The sequence below is a fragment of the Prionailurus bengalensis genome, chromosome C2 (assembly GCF_016509475.1).
Source record: "Prionailurus bengalensis isolate Pbe53 chromosome C2, Fcat_Pben_1.1_paternal_pri, whole genome shotgun sequence".
Lineage (NCBI taxonomy): Eukaryota > Metazoa > Chordata > Mammalia > Carnivora > Felidae > Prionailurus > Prionailurus bengalensis.
The window spans coordinates 24,700,833-24,720,624 of record NC_057350.1 but is presented as its reverse complement, the minus strand read 5'-3'; positions in this window follow the sequence as shown (position 1 = coordinate 24,720,624).

The window sequence follows — 19,792 nt, the reverse complement described above, 5'->3', positions numbered from 1 at the left end:
GCATTTCTTCTTTTTGAATGCCTGCTCATTCACTGTGAGGCTTTTTTGTTTGTTTTTGTGTTTTTATCCTAGTTCAGCCCTGTTACTTTCTGATTTTCAAATGTACTTCATGGCATAAAAGAGGAAATTGAATTGGCTTACCAATATCACAGCAAACTATGTTGATTGGGAGGACACACTTTGTGGTCAGTTCAGAAAATTGTGCTTCCTAATTTACTGCTGAGTGGTGTGGTGAACTTGGATAAGTTTCCTATTGTCTTTAAACTTCAGTTTCCTCATCTATAAAAATGGAAATAGCAAAAGTATATACTTCCTAGTGTTCTGTGATTCAAATGACACACTATATCCAAAATAATTAAAATATATTTTTAAATGGTATTGATATGCCAAGCCAAAGTAGGAACAATTTTGTTTTAAAATAACTTATACAACATATAATAAATAGGTCAGTGAACTCACTCTTTGTCATAAGAAATGAGTGGTTTTGATGTTGAAGACCCATCAGATTAGAGAATACACTCCCTATTATGACATTATAGAATCTTTTTGGAGCTATGGACACGTTACTTGATCTCACTGACTTTTGCTGTTGTTATTTCCTCATGTTTGTAGTCCGCTAACTGAGGAAATACATAGATTTTTAAAAAAACATTCTAGGCTTTTAAAATATATTTATAAATAGAAATGTGAAAGTTGTATCCATTAGGCTGCACTTTGTGCAAATAATACAAACGCTCAACAAATAATGAAAATGAAAATGTTTACCTTAAACCATAGGACATGTGTAATTCCTCTAACAAGATGTCCAGGGATCAGCTCTCCTGGTGTTGCTCTAGTGGCTCTCAAGGACTCAGGTCTTTCATCCTGCTTCTCTGCCATCCTTAGACTTGATGTTCATGATTATTGGGTCCCACACTGAACAGTAGCCAAACAAGAAAGAAAGCGAAGGGAATGAAATGGCCTTACTCTCCCTTTAAGTCTCTCCTATAGCAGGGAAAATATCGTTTCCCCATAATTCCTCCCATTGCCCTTTCTCTTACATTCCCTTGCCAGTACTAGATCACATATCAACCTTTAAACTAATTAAAGAGAATCAGTTTCTCATAAGGAGCTTAAACCAATCATAATTCATACCCTAGGGCCATCCACATTACTGATGAATAAAGCTGAGCTCTGAAAGAAAGGAAAAGGAGGTAGTTATGGGTGAGTGTCTCTTGTATCCGCAGCATTTTAATTTATAGAGATGCCTGAGTGACAACACAGAGCTGCCATTGCCATTGAGAAGGGGGTATGTCACATCATGCAAGGCCATGTGGCAAGTCCCAGTTTGGATCAAGAGCTGGGAAACATGGTTCAGAACCTTTATTGTGTATTTCATGGGAAAGAGACAGCAGGGTGGGGAAATGGTGTAGGATTGCTCATTTGAATGCTACCGGTTGGCTTTCAGCTATTCTGTGGTCTCTTAGTTGTCTCTTACTTGGCCTGAGTTGATTTAGGGTAGGGAAATACTGGCTTGGTATCTGAGAGTTAGATAAAGGATGTGTTTGTTAACAAGGACAAGGGGTTAGTTGGTTTGCATATGAAAGACATGTTTCCAGGAAGTTGTTCATTATCTTAAGAATTAGCTTCCCCTTGGAGTAGCAGTCTCTCCCAGGCCAGGTGGGCTCCTAAAATGTTAAAGCATCATAAAGCAAATAACAACAACAAAACAGAGTAAGCAACCAAACTAACTGTTAACACTTGAAATGTATCAAACACAAATCATATGTGTTTCCTCACTTAATTCCCATAAAACACAGTGATAAAAACCTCATTTTTATTTCTACACTCATGAGTTATATTCAAAGTCCCACAGTTAGTGATTAGTAAAGCTAGGATTTCAATTCATTCTGAATTCTGATCTCAAGTACTTAATTAGGGCTTTATTCATTATTTTTCAAGAGTTTTAAATCAGACACTTCTGGGGGTACCTCTGTGACTTATTTGGTTAAGCCTCTGACTTCAGCTCAGGTCATGATCTTGCAGTTGGGGAGTTCAAGCCCCGAGTCTCGCTCTGTGCTGACAGCTCAGAGCCTGGATCCTCCTTGGGATTCTGTGTGTGTGTCTCTCTGTCTGCTCCTTCCCTGCTCACTCTCTATGTCTCTCTCTCTCAAAATAATAATCATTAAAAAAAACCCACAAACCTTTTAAACCAAACACTTCTAAAATAGTAGAAGAAAATGGTTACACAATGAAGTACATTATCTCAATGATAGTCTACAAAAACAAGCAAACAAACAAAAACTCTTAATCTTTTTTTTTTTTTTTTGAGAGAAAGAGAGAGTGCCAGAGATGGGGGGAGGGGCAAAGGAAAGACAGACAGAATCTTAAGCAAGCTCCACACTGAATGTGGAGCCTGACACAGCGCTCAGTCCCATGACCCTGGCATCATGACTTGAACCAAAATCAAGAGCTAAATACTCAACCGAGTCACCCTAGTGCCCCCAAATCTGTTAATCTTTAAAAAAAAAAAGAAAGAAAGAAAAAAGAAAAAACTTTGCACTGAAAATTTAGCTCTGAAGAAATGTGTAAAGATACAATAATGTACTTAAGGGAATTGTTTGAAGCACTAGAAATTAAATAACTTTCTTTGCCCCAACCTGGATGTAAAATCAGTTTTTTTTAATGTTTTTAATTCATTTTTGAAGGAGAGAGAGAAACAGAGCATGAGCGGGGAAGGAGCAGAGAGAGAAGGCGACACAGAATTCGAAGCAGGCTCCAGGCTCTAAGCTGTCAGCATAGAACGCAATGCAGGTCTCAAGCCCACAAACTGTGAGATCATGACCTGAGCCGAAGCCGGACTCCGACTCAACTGACTGAGCCACCCAGGCGCCCCTAAAATCAGTTTTTAAAATACGAAGCATGTTTTGGGGCACCTGGGTGGCTCAGTCAGTTAAGCATCCAACTTCGGCTCAGGTCAGGATCTTGTGGTTAGTGGGTTTGAGCCCTGCTTTGGGTTCTGTGCTGACAGCTGGGAGCCTGGAGCCTGGAGCCTGCTTCAGAATCTCTGTCTCCCTCTCTCTCTGCCCCTCTCCTGCTCATGCTCTGTCTCTCTCTCAAAAATAAACATTAAAAAAAAATTAAAAAACACAATAAAATATGAAGCATGTTTTAATGCAAATGATACCTTTTTATTACAGACAAAATACATATACTTTCTGTCACATACTATGGTTACACATGTAGAGCTTTTAAAATAACAGAAATAATCACTACCACTGGCTATCAATCTCTAAGGTTCTCCCCTGCTCCAGTGCAATATGGGATGTCCTTTGCAGCAATATCATAACCAGATCAAAAAGTACAGTAGAAGCCTTAGGTGTTGAGATTCTCTGCTTTTGAACCAGAACATGGCAAAATTTTTTTCTAACAATGAAGCAGCTGATCCAGGGCATCTGAGCAGATTTTGCCAGGATTTTCTTTTCAATATTCCCTGTGGGTATTAGCTTTGAAACTTATCTGGAGTCACAAAAGCTGTGAGCTATAGTGGAAAGAATATGACCGTTGAAGTTTACTTAGAGTACATTTAAAGACTTGTTCCATTTCTTGACCCAGAGGCATTGGGACTGTTATTATTATTTTTTTCAATATATCTGAGCCTATGTTTCCGTAGCTATAAAGTGCATATGTATTGTGGGTGGGGGTAGGAAGAACATTATTTATGAGAAAATTGGAAGCATTAAAGAGTTAACCTATAAAAACTACCTGGCACATAGTAGGGACTCCATAAAATATTAGTTTCCTGCTGGAGTTTTTCTTCAGTAGGTTAGGTCATCTTCCAAGCCTCATGTTCCTATCCACTGCCTGATCATTCTCTGAAGTAATGAAATGCTCTCTGATGTTCTCAGGAGCTCTTCCTCTCTCCTCCTTATTTTCCATTTCACTCCCCTTCCAACTTATTTATATGATTCCGAGTCTTCACTAACCCCTGGAACCTTCTAAAAACATAAACACAAAGACTGGATCTTCAAGATTATGATTTCCTGAGGGAATCCTCTCAATGTGTTAGAACATTTTAGAAATTTATAGCTCACCTTATAGACAAGCTCTACCCTCTTGGTCAGTTTCCTCTCCTAGCTGGATCCCTCCTTTTCCCCAGCTTCTTTTCTCTCTTCATTCTTGTTGATGTAGCCTCTAGGACCAGCCTGCTGAAATAATAATAATGACCTCAAGGTATTTACATTCTCTACTGCTAATCTGAAGGTCATCTTGAGAGCTTGTTTATCTAAGAAGTTTTTTAGTTGTGTATTTAAACTTTGCAAGCCAACTCCATTTGATATATTGTAGATGTTAATTCTGAAGATAAATATTACGTTAAAACAGATATAGGCAATTTACCATAATTTCAGTAATTTAACCCAATGATATACATATTTAAAAATATTAATAATAATAAATAAAATAATAATAATATTTTAAAATATAATATTTTTCCTAGAAAGATCCTTAATGTTCATGACTCATTAAAGCATATTTGATTTGATGATGGCAATTTTTCAGGTACACTTTCCCACTTTTCTTAGTCTCACATAAGTGAATAATAATTATGCAGAATGGCACTTGATCCTAAGTGTTCAGAATTTTCAAATAACTTATTAAATTATAATATACATAGAAAAAAGTATACAAATGTTCAACTAAGTGTATTTTTAAAAACTGAACACATCTGCATAACAAACACACTGATGAAGAAACAAATGTGACCAGTGCATTTGATAGTGATCGATCAGATGTTTGTGAATCAGTAGAGGGAACTGGCCTTTCCTGATTGTGGGGGCTGGTTAAACAGTGTCTGTAAGCTCTCCTCTTCCTGTCTGATGCTGGGGCTTGAGGTCCACAGTGCAGGTATTCAGGAAGGGAAGATTATAGAGTAGGTGAGAGAGCTATGGCAGATTGGAACCCATGTAGGTGCTCGAGGACCTGCATCAATTCTGCTTCTCCATTTTTCATGTTGTGGATGTCTTGCAGGGGAAGTTGATACTTTCCCCCCACCCCCAGAAGCTAGTACAGGAGATGGGGAAGCTAACGATGAATACAGGGGAGGGCAGAGTACATGCAGGCCCAGCTGCTGCCCCACAGCAATCAGGTGAGCCATAAGCAATAATATTTGTGAGATGCAAAAGTGCCTGCCTGAATTTCTGAGAGTAAAAAACTAAAGGACGACTGCTTCGCTTCTGACTCAAAATCTCTCTTGTGGTCCACCATAACCAGAAACACAGAGAAGGGAATTCTGGGAAATGTAGTTCAGCTTAGCTCAACTGACATTTTACAAAACCACCAGAACCATTTCCCTCAAAGCATTCCTTGGGCACCCTTTTATTCTCTACCCCAGCCAAAGGTAATCACTGTCCTAACTTCAAATTCCATAAATTAATATGGCCTATTCTGGATTTTATATAAATGGAATCATGCTGTATAAACTCTTTTGCATTTAGTGTAGTGTTTTTTTGTTTTGTTCTGTTTTTTCTCATTGCATGTTTGTTACATTCATATATATTATTGCCTTTAGTTGCTGATAGGTCTTTCTCATTACTGTAGAGAATTGCTTTGTAGGACTACCTCACAGATGATTTGTTCTTTCCACTGTTGGTGGGCATTTGGGTAAGCCTCAGTTTGGGTCTATTTTGAATAAGGACTCTATTAACTTTTTTTTTTTTTTTTTAAGCGAGCATGTACATGCATTTCTGTCAAGTTAATACCTGGGAGAGGAAATGCAGGATCATATGATATGCATGTACATACATTTAGTAGATACTGCCAAATAATTTCCAAAAACAGTGCCAAATTCAAATCAGGGTTTCAATTGCTCCATATCCTTGCCATTATGTCTTCTTACTTTCAGTCATTGTTGTAGATATGTAATGGTAATATATCCTTGTAGCTTTAATTTCTATTTTCATAATGATTCCATTGTATTTGTTTTCATATTTCATTGACCATTCTGATATCCTATTTTCTAAAGTACCTTTTGGGGGGTGAGGTATCTTGATTTTTCTCTTACAGAGTTGTAGTTTTTATATATATTTGAGATATGAGTCATTTGTTGAATATATATATTACACAAATCATGTACCATTCTGGGTCGCCTCTTTGTCTTCTTAATAAACATGAATGACTTTTTAAATTTATGTAACAAGAAGCTCTAAATGAAACATGAGATCAAACACTTAGACCATAATTACTAGGAATTATGCCCTAATTAGATATCTTAAAGAAAATATTTGTTAATCTAGATAGGCACATTTAAATTTATATGTACAAGAAATTAATACAGCTGTCTAATTATAGTATATTTTATAAACAATCATTTAGAATATTTTTAAATGTGCCTAATATTATGGTTAAATGATTGCTTTAAAATGCAGAGTGAAAGTAGTTAAATCATTTAGAAAAAAAGTTCTACGTTCTCAATGAAAATTATTAGGTAACTTCATAAAATAAAAAAATACGGTTTTGAGTGGAGCATAATGTTACTTTTTTAAATGTTTATTCATTTTTGAGAGAAACAAAGACAGAGTGTGAATGGGGAGGGGCTGAGAGAGAGGGAGACACAGAATCTGAGGCAGGCTCAGAATATGAGCTGTTAGCTCAGAGCCTGATGCGGGGCTCAAAGGCACAAACCTCCAGATCATGACCTGAGCCGAAGTCAGACACTTAACTGACTGAGCCACCCAGGCAACCCTGGAGCATAATTATAAAATAAATAGTGTCATGCGGTATTAAAATGAAAAAATGACATGCAATTAGCCTTTGATAACATAGATAAAGCCATTCTAGGTTATTGATAGGAGAAACCACGTAACATTTAAATCTCCATTTATTCAAGCTTTTACTTCTTTTCTTACTCATAAATTTTACAATCCTATTCTCTCTCTTTCCCTATTCCTTCAACACCCTTTCTCCTACTAAGGTAAAACTATCTCAGGATTTCTCCTGGCCTAAAGGAATATCCATTACTTAAACAAGCTTCATCAGGCACTTAGTATAAAACTCTATTAGTTTTAACACAGCACATGGCAATTAGCCCAGGGCAGTTTCCTCCATTCAGTGCCTATGAATACCTAGTGACTTAACTTCAGTATTCTGAAAGCACCAAGTCACCGTTCCCATTCCACCAATAGAATAAAGCTGACAGTTCATAAAAGCCATCGTTTGCTCTTTCTAGTAATTTTTTTTAATTTTTTTTATTTAACGATGAACTCCATGACCTAACTACCATTCCTTTTCATTCTAATCTAGTACTTAAAGACAAAAAAAAAAAAAAAAAAAAAAAGAATGTAGATTGTTTCTTATGGCTACTTTCCTATAAGTTGAGTGTTTTAAATGTGTTTTAAACATGACTTAATTTCTCTTTATTGTGGCTTGTTGGTTTCAACTATGAAAATTGCTTTAGAAAAAACTGTCTTTCAAAAATAAGACAATAATATTAACATGTCCTATCTGTATTGAAACCAGTGGGAAAATGTGCCAAAACTGTCCTCTTGGAGAGGGAGATCAAATCCATCAAAAAACTCATCTATTAATGCTTCCATTTGCATAATTAGGAAAATCCAAACTGGCCTGGATAATGAGATTTATTATAAAGAGTTTAATTTGATAAATTCACCAAGCTACCCAAGTTATGTATAACCTAGTGGAGTTACTGCTGATTAAGCCAACACATACATTGACGACAGGGTAGGATACCACTTACGTTCATAACTTGGGTACAATTTGGGTACATTGTTACTCAAAATATTGGTTGTCCAATGAAATTGTCAATATTCTACCCCTAAATACAGCTCAGTCTTAGAGTGCTAAAAAGCCTCAAAAAAGTAGCACCTTCCAAACCTCAAAGAATATGTGACCCCTCAGCACTACCCTGACCAAACCCCTTGAACCTACTTAACTTCCCTGACACTTAGAGGTAGTATATCCACACCCCATCTGTCATAGTTAAAAGAGCAAAGCAATCTCTAAATTACTGAGTAGGCAAGACCAATCTGCTTCCTGTCATACCCAGGTATTAGCATGGAACACCTTATTCACAGCTACACCCCCATATGTTCATCAACATCCACATGGTGATATTCAAATGCATTAAACATAGATTATTAATCATGAACAAAATGATAACTTTAACTTGCTACTAGTTAAATCACAAAGGAGTAGTGTTTCACAGCTATTCTCCAGATTATCTAGATGTAATCTTTAGGCAGAGCCTAAAATCAAGTATCTAATTTCCCTTCTCCAGACAAAATAAATTAAGTGACCTCTCCAGCATCAAACATTTTTTTGGGGTAATACATCTGAGACAAATACTGAGTTTTGTTTGTTTGTTTGTTTGTTTGTTTCTAGATACTCTTGTGGGTAGAGTGACTACTACTTTCCCTGGCATCATGATCCATTTTCCATCATATTCCTTGTATATTCTCGTTCTAATTATTTTAATCTATATCTTTCTTCCCCCAGTGGGGTACCTGGTGCAGACACATTCAGCAGGCAGTTAGTTGCATTGCTCACACCAAGACTGTTTCCTTTGAGGAAAAAAAATTAGAAGAATGCTCCTGCCACTTGCCAATGGGGCCACTTCACAATCAGCCTTAGTTTAGCAATATAGGGTAAAGTTAGATCCACCCTAAGATTTTATTTGTAATACATGCAGTCAAATGTAGTGGTGTATTTACCATGCCTTATAAAATGATGTCTCCACTACTAGCACAAGAAAGTAAAGTTCTTGCCCTATAACAACCAGATAGACAGCAATGAAAGGAAAAAAAAATCCACCTGTGAGGTAAGAAAGAAATAGATATGTGTTTTATTAGCTCCCACCTCATCATTCCTTCCAACTCTAGTAACAGCTCCAGTCAAGTCTCTCCTAGAGTAACCCTCATATGCAACCTGAGACCTACTGATTCTTTCAGGCATCCTTTTACATCCCTTTCCTTTTCTGGTTTAAGTAACAGCTGTTTTATTTGCATATTGCAATTTTTTAAATTTTTTTAATGTTTATTCAGTTTTGAGAGAGAGACTACGAGTGAGGTAGGGCAGAGAGAGAAGGGGGTAGAGGATGCAAAGCAGGCTCTGAATTGACAGCCCAATGTGATGCAGGTTTCAGGGCGGGGCTCAAATTTACGAACTTTGGGATCCTGACCTGAGCCAAAGTTGGACGCTTAACCAACTGAGCCACCCAGGTGCCCTTCACATATTGCAATTTTTAACAAACCACTGCTCCATTGGTTATAGGAATGTGATATCCCCCTATGTGACATTTTATGCCCATTTTCTTTTTTTGTCAGTGGCAAAAAAGAACTGTCAACCTACAATATACAACCTATTAGTAAAGACATTTTCAGAGAGACAAAACTGAAAGAAAACATCTCTAGCACACTGGCATAAGAACTGCTTTCACAAAGTTCTACAAACTTTAGAAACAAATCAAACAGAAAGCAAGGAATAAACCCCAGAAAAAGTAAATAAGTTAATAAATTTCAGTAATTTGTGTTCTTTATTAGTAGTTGTCAACCAAGGATGAGTACAATTTTGTCTTCCTGCCCCTAGAGAACTTTTGGATGTCTAGAAACATTTTTTTATTTTTTTAATTTTCATAGCTGAGTCAGGGTAGGCAGGTGCTGCTGGCATATTGCAAGTAGAGAACAGGGATGATGCTAACCATCCTACAATTTACAGGATAGCCCTTTCCTCAACCAAAAGTCTTCCAGGCCATAGTGTCAATGGTGCTGGAGTTCAGAAACCCTGATCTCTCTATATATAATTAAAACTCCTTAAATACTATTAGTTGTTGAAAGCAACTAAATGTGCATTTTATAGCATTTGTAGAACTAAAAAATACAAAAATAAGAATATAAAGTGTCGAAAGGCAGTAGTCAGTGATAGATTGTCATCATAAAATTCTTAAAACAACCATGAAGCAATAGAATTCTTTTGAACATAGATCTAATAATTATAGAATATGTTGAAATCCCTAAAGGAACTATCATAAAAATAATACAAAGAGGCTTAAATTGAAAAGGCATTTGAGGGGCATCTGGGTGGCTCAGTCGGTTGAGTGTCCAACTCGATTTCGGCTTGGACGATGATCTCATGGTTCCTGAGATCCAGCCCCACATTCAGGCACTGCCCTGACAGCATGGAGCCTGCTTGGGATTATCCCCCTCCCTCTCTTTCTCCTCCTCTCCCTCTCTTAAAATAAATAAGTAAACTTTTTTTTTTAAGTCATTAGAAAAGATAGTCCTTAGAAAAGATAGTCCTTAGAAAAGATAGTCATTAGAAAAGATATAAAAATAAACAATATTTGATTCAACTTAAAAAAAAAAACAGGAAAGAAGTAATGAAGAAACTAAGAGCAAATGGGAAACATAGAAATCAAATAACAACAGGGCACCTGGGTGACTCAGTTGGTTAAGCGTCTTGATTTCTGCTCAGGTCATGATCTCATGATCTCTGGATCTTCTTGTGGGATTCAGCCCTGCATCGGGCTCTACACTGACAGCCTGGAAACTGCTTGGGATTCTCTCTCTCTCTCTCTCTCTCTGCCCCTACCCTGACTCATGCTCTCTCTCTCTCTCTCTCAAAATAAATAAAAATTAAAAAAATAATAAATGAAATAAATAAACATTAAAAAAAAGGAATCAAATAACAAGTGGACTTAAATCAAAACATATCAATGACTACATTGAGTGTAAGTAAACAAACAAACAAAAACCCAAGGGCAGATTTTAGTCTGTTAAGTATTATTTACAAAAGAGAGAGAGAGAAAGGAAAAAAAAGAAAGAAAGAAAAAAAAAAAAAAAAAACCACAATTGACTCCTAACCACCACAACAGGTTAAGATTAAAAACAGAAAAAGATTTACATATAAAAATTATCAGGACAAATACTGGCATTGCCATGCTGATATTAGAGAAAATAGATCTCAAGACAAAATAAATTACTGGGAATTAAAAAGAAAAAAAAACATGATGTAAAAGATAAACTGATCAAAAAAATACAAAATACTATATGTGTATGCACCCAATAACAAAGCTTTTGAGTATATAAAACAAAATTGATAGATTTTAATTCTCTCTGCAATGAATTCATAAAGTAAATACAAAATAAATAAAGGTATGAAGTATTTAAACAATACTATCAACGAACTTGACTTAATAAACATAAATGGAAGACTGTGTCTAGCAAAAGAATACAGATCCTTCTTAAGTGGGACGACATTTTAGGAAATATGGAATAATAGAAGACTGCAGAAAGAATAAGGATAAGGCTGTGCTATGAAAATCTAAAGGTCATGAAGTTTTCAAATATTCTCCAGGTAAAGATCTATCTTTCAAATCTATTGGAATAATTAGGTTGATTTCTTGGAATCACATTAAGAAATTGTATCAGGGGGCAGCTGGGTGGCTCAGTTGGTTAAGTGTCAGACTTTTGACTTTGGCTCAGGTCATGATCTCACGGTTCATGAGTTTGAGCCCCATGTAGGTCTCTTCACTGATGGCATAGAGCCTGTTTGGGATTCTCTCTCTCCTTCTCTCTCGGCCCCTCCTCTGCTGGCTCTCTGTCTCTCTCTCTCTCTATCTCTCTCTCTCTCTCTCTCAAAATAAATAAATAGACTTTTAAAAAGTTAAAAAAAAATTAAGTAATTAATTAACTTAAAAAAAAGAAATTATATCAGAAGATTTTGACATCAGTCAAGTACTACATACAGTGATTGATATAAATTAGCAAACTGGATGGGATAAAATGTTCGAGATTAGAAAATACTTAGAAAAATTGGTGTGAATGTGTATTAATGTCTTGACAACAGTTGATTTAAATGATCTCTAACAATGAGGGCTGAAAGTTTCCAAGAACTTACATCAAAAGTGATTAGCATTGTTTATCTGATGTTGACAGTCCATAACAGAAAGGATATGATGGGATTTACTCAGCTTCTCAGTTTGATATGACATGCATATTTAAAACAAATAAAGAAAAACAGGAAACTATTAAGGGTAGGTATGTAAATCATGAATAAAGATACACAAATTCAACAAATGGTAGCTATACCTGTGGTAAATATACCTGTATAAACCTGTTGAATCAATATGTTGTACATGTGAAACTAACATAACATTGTGTGTCAACTATACTCACATTTTAAAAAAGATAAATTCATAAATTAATAAATGTTATATTTAAATAAAAATTTGACTAGAATTTTATCATCCAAATCTGAAAATAAAATCATTGTATATTACTTTTGAATACTTTGCTAAGTAAGAAAGTATTTTTTTTTCTTAGTAAGAGGTCATATAGATGATAAGTGAGCATTCACTGATTAAAAATGTTTTATCAATGTTTATCTTAAAAATTTAGAATGTATGATTTTATTAGGGTCAACCATTATTAAAATAATTGTGATATTGTTAATTTAAGAAGATAGTTTATATATTTGATCAGTTTTGAATAAATGTATAAAGTATCTGAAAAACACAAATACATAAACTCAAAAATGTGTTTTTTTTAAAAGGAATCATCATGGAATGGCAACATTTAATTTTATTAATTGCATTACAGACATGAAAAATTAAAGTACAGTTCCTGTAGATTATTAAATTTTCTACCCTTTAATATCAGAGATAAATCAAATCTTAAAACTTAATTAGTAGCAATAAGATAACAGAATTTTTTGAAGTCAATTATTTTTCAATTAAAATGAAGTTTTGAAGAAACAGCAATTTTTAAAGACAACAAATTTTCTCACTGTACTTTAGTGAAAATATACCTGTCAATAATAAAAATAAATATTTTATCATAGCACATTGTGCTGTGCATAAACCTCTCCATGATTGTTATTTGTAATCCTCAAAAGTATCACTTATACAAATTGGCTTGTAAACACTTAAGATAAGTACACATTCCTGACAAATATTGACATGTGTAAAGTATATCTATTTTTGTCTATCTTATAGTATCTTTCTGAAAGATTTCTTTATCCTGTCATAGAAATAGTATAAGTTTGGAAGAAACTTTAGAGAAAGCATAGTCTAATCCTTTTATGTAATTTTTTGAGAAGAGAAAACCGAGTTTCCAGAAAAGATAAGTGACTTGCCCAAAGCCAGGAAGCTAAATCAGCACTGAACAATCATATGCAAATGTTAAAAGTGGTGGGAGTGACAGCATCAACAGGGTAAAATAGATTGTTCCTGATTTTGCTGATCCTTACAAGAAGACTAGCAGCTATTCACAAAGAAGACACTACTGAGAGAATCTTAGAACTTGGGAGTGAGGCCGACATGCCCCACTCTATATTAAAGACCCAAACAGCCTGTAGTAGAGGGGAAGAGAGGCCAGCACCTACACATGGACTTCATTGCCCTTCCCCCAAGCCAGCACAGCACCACATGAAGAGATCTCCCCTGAGCCTCTAGATCCTTCAGTAGCAAAAGGGAACTAAGGGGGAACAATCAGCACCCCACCATTAGGGTCACTTTGTGGGACTTCCTACTCTAATATTATGATAGTAGAAGATAGGATTAAATAGGCAGAGAGGGAAAGATTAGGGCTTGAGGTCTCTGGTTTGGGAAAAACACCTGTTTTGGAACAATGCTTGGGTGTGTCGACCACAGCAAACCCCCTCAGGCATAAAGTTCTTCTGAAGAATGTAACAGACCTAATCCCCTTCAGGTTTCCCCTCAGGAATTTAACAAAAGACCTAAATATGGCCATAGACCATCCCTGATATGATGGAAATGAGCCATTCAGGAATGGACAACCCAGCACCTAGAGCTATCAAGCCAATAAGGGTAGAACCTAAGAAGGAACAAGGAGGAAGGGAAGGGGGAGGGATGACCAGAACCTTATAAAACAAGGACCCTTGCCTATAGTCCTCAGGCGTTCACTTTCAAATGTCCCCTCTCTGTAAAGAGAACCTTCCTACTATTTTTCCTTTCTAATCTTATATTCTAATAAACTTTTACCTGCTTATTCTGTGTCCACCTCTTAATTCTTCAAAGTGGCGAGACAACGAATCCTGGGCATTGTGGTAAAATATCCTGCAACATTTCTTTGGAAGCTCCTCTGGGATAATCATCTTCTAATCATAAGTAAAGAGTAGTTGGTACCCTCTCTCTTCTTTCTATCCTAAATAAAACTCTCAAAGGAAACAATGGGCACCGGTCAGCCAGTTAAGAGTTAATAGCGCAGCTGCCATTCTCAAGTCTCAGGTGACAGGCTCCCTTAGTCTTTTCAGCTGATCCCCCAAAAGTAGTTAGGGATGTTGGTGTGGTGGAGTCCCAGTTTCCTTTCGAGAAAAACCCCTGGATGCGCGGGACTCAGGGGAGGCCAAACAGCAATTGATGGGTCCTGACCAAGGCTACTCTTTGGTAGATGCTTGAAGGCTGTCAGCAGAACCTGATCCCTAACCAGCAGTTTGGGTATCCAGTGGAATTCTCCTCTTTTTGTCTTGGCCAGTCTCTCCCTTTGGGAAATGAGTGGAAAAGCCCAGTACTGATACCTCAGATATCCTCCTAGGAGAGATCTGGATGACTCCCAAAGGGTCCTCCTCATAGGTTTCCCAACTACACTAGAGGGCGGCCCTCTACCTGCTTCCATTTCTGACACTCTGGCATCAATTCTCAGGTCCCCATTTTTTGGACATTTTATTTTCAAACATCTCTTGCAGAACAGAGAACAGAACTTACTTCAATGCCTTCTGGGCTCACCCTCCTCCTCCTGATGCCCATGGTGGAGATGGGAGACAAGACATTTGGCAGGCTCCCACAAGATGCAGATGATAATTAGAACCAACTGTCTCTGGTTAGTCTACCTCAGGATGGGGGCGGGCCTTAAGGAATATTCCCAAGCAGCTGCTGATACTCCTTTTGTTTTGGGGAATTTCCCTATCTTCTCTGGCCCGACATGGACTACCCATTTCCACCTGTTGGTAGGGAAAAAAAAAAAAAAATCTGCCTCTGCTCATCTTTTCTGAGCTATAGGCTTCAGGACCAGCAGACCTTTTTTTTCTGCCTCCAGACTTCTTGGTGGAATGTCACTTCTTGATCCCACAATCATGACCTGAGCCAAAATCAAGAGTTGGATGCTCAACCAACAACTCACCCAGGTGCTCTTAAAGAGAGTTCTTTGAGCGGAAGTAAAAGAATGCTAATTATCATCATAAAAACATAAAAGGTAGTATAAATCTCACTGGTAATGGTAAATACATAGTCATAGATTATGCATTATGATAATCGTGGTGCACCATTCACTTAGTAAGAGCTAAAAGAACATAGCAAAGATAAACACAACTACAATAATCCATTACTGGTTTCACAACATAAATATAAATTTAAATTGTAACAACAATAACCTAAAATGTGAGGGGGTAGGAAGAAATGAAAATGTAAAGTTTGTGAGTTCTGTGGAAGTTGTTATCCATTTAAAATAGTGTGTTACAAGTTTAAGATATTTTATGTAAGCCTCATGGTAACCACTGGAAAATAACACAATAAAGAAGCCACAGCATGCTGATACCAAAAGATATCAAAACACAAAAAAGCAACAGGAGGAGAAACAAGGAACAATGGATCTACAAAAAACAAACAAACAAACAAACAAACAGAAAACAATGAACAATATGGAAACAGAAAGATCTTACTTGTCAATATAAGCAAATTAAATTCTCCAATTAAAAGACTAAGAATCACTGAAAGGATAAAAAACAGGTTCCAACAATATGCTGCCTACAAGAGACCGACTTTTAGCCTTAAAGACACACATAGCCTGAAGGGATGGAAAAAGACATTTAAAGCAACTGGTGACCAAAAAAAGCAGGGATAGCTTATAATAAATAGACAAAACAGGCTTTAAAATAAAAATGATAAAAAGAGACAAAAGATGTAATTATATAACTATAAAGGGGTTCAACACATCAGGAAGACATATTTATGAACCTGTCATCAGAGTACCTAAATCTATAAAACAAAAATTAACAGCGCTGAGGAAAAATAAACAGTAATACAATAATAGTTGGTGAGACTTTAATGCCCCATTCTCAACAATGGATAGATCAACTAGACAAAGAATCAATACGAAATCAGCAGATTTGAAGAACATCATACACCAAATGGACCTAAGTGACATATACAGAATATTCTATCCAACAAGAGCACATAGAACATTTTTATAGGATAGACCATGTGTTAGGCCACAAAAGTAGTTGTAGCAAATTCAAGAAGACCAAAACCATACCAAGTATCTTTGCTGATCACAACGGCATGAAACTGGAAATCAACAAAAGGGAAACTGGAAAATTCACAAACACATGAAAATGAGACAACATTCTCCTACAAAACTAATGGATCAAAGAAGAAATTAAAAAGGAAGCAAAAAAAGATTCTTGAGACAAATGAAAATGGGAATGTAACATACTAGAACTTATGGGCAAAAGCAATTCCTAAATGAAAGTTAATAGATGTAAATACTGATATTAAGAAGCAAGAAAGATCCGAAATAAACAACCTAACTCTACACCTTAAGGAACTAGAAAAGGAAGAGCAAACTGAGTCCAAAGATAGCAGAAGAAAGAAAATAATAAAGATTAGAGAAAAATAAATGAAATAGAGAAAAGAAAAACAATAGAAAAGATTAGCAGTCTAAGAGTTGGTTCTTTGAAAAGATAAACAATGTTAACAAACTTATCCAGACTAACCGAGGTAAAAAGAGAAAGGATCCAAATTAATAAAATTATAAATAAAAAAGGAGACCTTACAACTGTTAGCAAAGAATTTCAAAGGATCATAGTATGTTTCCAATAACAACTAAATGGCTATAAACTGGACAGCCCAGAAAAAAATGGAAGTTTTCTTAGAAACATACAATTTACCAATATTTAATCAGGAAGAAATAGAAGATCCAAATAGAGAATTACTAACAAAGAGATTGAATAAGAAATTAAAAATTTCCAATGCACAGGACCAGATGGTTTCTCTGGTGAAGTTTACCAAAAACAAAACAAAACAAAACCAACCAACCAACCAAAAAACAGTCCTTCTCAAACTCTCCATAAAAATTGAAGAGGAAGGGCAACTCCCAAACTCATTATGAGACCAGAATTATTATGACACCAAAACAAGAAAAAGATACTATTGACAAATATAGATGCAAAAATCTTAATAAAATAGCAAACCAATTCAGTGGCACACGAAAAGGATCATTCACTATGATCAAGTGAAATTTTCCCCTGGGATGTAAGGATGGTTCTAATTAAAATCAATCATAATACCTCACATTAGTAGAATGAACAAAAATCACATGATTATCTCAATAGGTGTGGAAAAAGCATTCTCAACATCCATTCATGATAAAAACTCTTAATAAATTAGGCATAGAAGAAAGATATCTCAACATAATAAAGACCACATATGACAAGACCTCAGCTAACATACTCAATAGTGAAAAGTTGGAAAGCTTTTCCTCTACAATGGAGAACAAGACAAGGGAGCTTACTCTCACCACTCCTATTTAAATATAGTACTGAAGATTCTACCTAGAGCAATCAGGCAAGATAAAGAAATAAAAGGTGCCAGAACTGGTCCTTGTTAGTATGGTCGTGAGTATCCCCACCTGTCACCCTGGGAGACCAGGGTTCGATTCCCTGATGGGGAGCATGCAAAAGGTGTCAGAATTGGAAAGAAAAACATAAAAATGTTTCTACTCGCAGATGACATGACTTTCTGTATAGAAAATCCTAAAGACTCAACCAACAAACTGCTAGATCTAATCAATGAATTCAGGAAAGTTTCAGGATACAAAATTAACATATAAAAATGCCACAAAACAATGTTCTTCTTACTCACTATTAGCACATTTTCTGGAGGAGAAATAGAGAAAATGATCCATTTATAATAGCATCAAAAACAATAAAATACTTAAGAGTAAATTTAATGAAGGAGATGAAAGATCTCTACTCTTAAAACTAAAAGACACTAATGAATGAAACCAATTAAGATACAAATAAATGGGACAGTATCTTAGGTTTATGAATTGGAAGATTGATATTGTTAGAAAGTCAATACTACCAAAAGCCACATATAGATTTGGTGAAATTCTTGGAATCTATATTTATAGAAATAGAAAAATACTCCTAAAATTTATATGGAACCACAAGAGATCCTGAATAGCCAAAGAAATCCTTAAAAAAAACAAAGCAGGAGGCATTATATGTCCTGATTCCAAGTCATACTATAAAGCTATAGTTATAAAAACAGTATAGAACTGGCATAAAAACAGACAAATTGACCAATAAAAGAGAATTGAAAGCCTAGAAACAAATCCACGCATGTATAATCAACTAATATTTGACAAGGTAGCTAAGTATACTCAATGGAGAAAAGACAGTATCTTCAATAAATGTTGCTGGGATAATTGGATAGTCATATGTAAAATAATAAAACTGGACCCATATCTTACACCACAAAAATTAACCCAAAATGAATTAAAAACTTAAATGTGAGATATGAAACCATGAAAAACCTAGACGAAAACATAGGAGTAAACCTCCTCAGTTGGGTCTTGGTAATGATTTTTTGGATATGACACAAGCAACAAAATAAACAAATTAAATTAAATATAAAATAAAATAAGTGGGACTACCTCAAACAAAAAAGCTTCTGCACAGCAAAAGAAACCATGAACAAACTCAAATGACAACCTACAGAATGTGAAAAAAATATTTGCAAACCACATATCTGATAAAGGATTAATATCCAAAATATAAAGAGCTCATAAAACTCAATAGAAAAAAATAATAACCTATTTAAAAAATGGGCAAGGGGCCTAAATAGACATTTCTCCAAAGAAGATATATGAAACGCCAACTGACACATGAAAAGATGCTCAACCTCACTAGTCATTATGGAAACGAAAATTAAAACCAAAGGAGGTATCACCTCATTCCTGTTAAAATATCAGTCATCAAAAAGACAAGAGATAACAAATGCTGACATGGATGTGGAGAAATGGGAACCCTTGTGCACTTTGGGTGGGAATGTAAACTGATGCAGTCACTATGGGAAACACTATGGAGGATCCTTAAATATCAAAAGAGAACTACCATATGAGACATCAATTCCACTTTTGGGAATATATCCAAATGAAAAAAAAAAAAAACCTAACTCAAAAAGATATGCCAGTACCATACTGTCTTGATGACTATAGCTTTGTAATATAGCTCAAAGTCTGGAATCATGATGCCTCCAGGTTTGCTTTTCTTTTTCAAGATTGCTTTGGCTATTTACAGTTCTTTTGTGCTTCCATACAAATTTTAGGATTGATTATTCTAGCTCTGTGAAAATTGGTGGTGTTATTTTGATAAGGATTGCATTTAAATGTGTCAACTGCTTTGAGTAGTATAGGCATTTTAACCATATTTGTTCTTCTAATCCACGAGTGCCTTATGCTAAGCAAAATAAGTCAGTCAGAAAAAGACAAATATATGGTTTCACTCATATATATATGGAATTTAAGAAACAAAACAGATGAACATAGGGGAAGAAGAAAAACAAGAAAAGAGAAAGGGAAGTCAGCCATAAAAGACTCTTAACTATAGAGAACAAACAGGGTTGCTGGAGAGGTGGGTGGGGGATGGGCTACATGGGTGACACATATTAAGGAGGGCAGTTGTGAAGGGCACTGGGTATTTGTTATAGGTAAGTTATATGTAAGTGATGAATCACAAAATTCTGTACCTGAAACCAATTTTACTATATATGTCAACTAAC